This window comes from Mandrillus leucophaeus, unplaced genomic scaffold, assembly GCF_000951045.1.
Source record: "Mandrillus leucophaeus isolate KB7577 unplaced genomic scaffold, Mleu.le_1.0 Scaffold694, whole genome shotgun sequence".
Lineage (NCBI taxonomy): Eukaryota > Metazoa > Chordata > Mammalia > Primates > Cercopithecidae > Mandrillus > Mandrillus leucophaeus.
Genome location: NW_012107519.1, coordinates 1235099 through 1236086, shown reverse-complemented (window position 1 = coordinate 1236086; position 988 = coordinate 1235099).

The window sequence follows — 988 nt, the reverse complement described above, 5'->3', positions numbered from 1 at the left end:
GGGAAAACCGCGAGGTCTTCGGCTGCCACCCTTCCCGGAGGAGTAGGCCAATGGAAGGCAGGTGGAGGAAGGAGCCCCATCAAGGAGTCTTAAAAGCACATTAGAGTAAATGAGAGTGACTGACCCTCTGAAATTCTTCGGAGCTTTCCAAGGACTCACACCACCCCCTAAGAGCTACGCTGCACCAGCCCGTGGTGCGCAGGGAATGGAGTGGGGGCAGGGACGGGCAGCAGCTGCGGGGAGGCCGGGGAATGCCTGGGGCCAGTCCTGGGAAGCCTTTATTGAATCTCCTCTGAAACGTGTCAGTAGATAACTCTCGTAACCTTTGTTTTTTTGAGTGTCTCTTGAAGTACCAACCCTTAAATATGGGTAGTGCAGGTAATGGAACAGAATCAAGGCGCACTCTTTCAAGCCAGCCACCCTGTGGATAACCTCAGAAAGCTAAAGTGGCTTGCCTAAAGTCACGTAGCTGGTAAGTGGTCGTATCCAAACTTGCAGCCGGGTCTTCTGAATCCAAGTACAGCGCACAGTGGTCGCTACATAGTGCCCTCAGGAAAACCCAGGTCTGAAAAGTGAACAGTTCTTTGAGGATTGGGAGCCTAACTCCCCCCACTAGCGAAGAATCAGGCCACTTCCGCCAATTTCATCTCCTTTCTTTGGCGTGTCTGAGGAGAGCAAAGCTGAGGTCAGGGTTTTCTACAGGCAAGGAAGAAGGGACTGTCATGGACACGCCCCCTACCCACTGTAAAGGGAGAATTTGAGTTCCTGGGCTCTCCAGACTTAGATTGTGAATGGAATAGCCAGGCTGGCACAAAGCCAGCATACTAATAGATGCTGTCATAAGAGGAGCCAGCCCCACAGTATCCTCCCTGGAGACAAGAATAGGTGAGAGAAGAAAGAAGTGCGGACAAATAAAAACTTCACAGGGTTTACTGAGCAAGATACTGTGCTGGAGGTGGAGGGGTGTGGGGATGGAGAATGTGAGAGT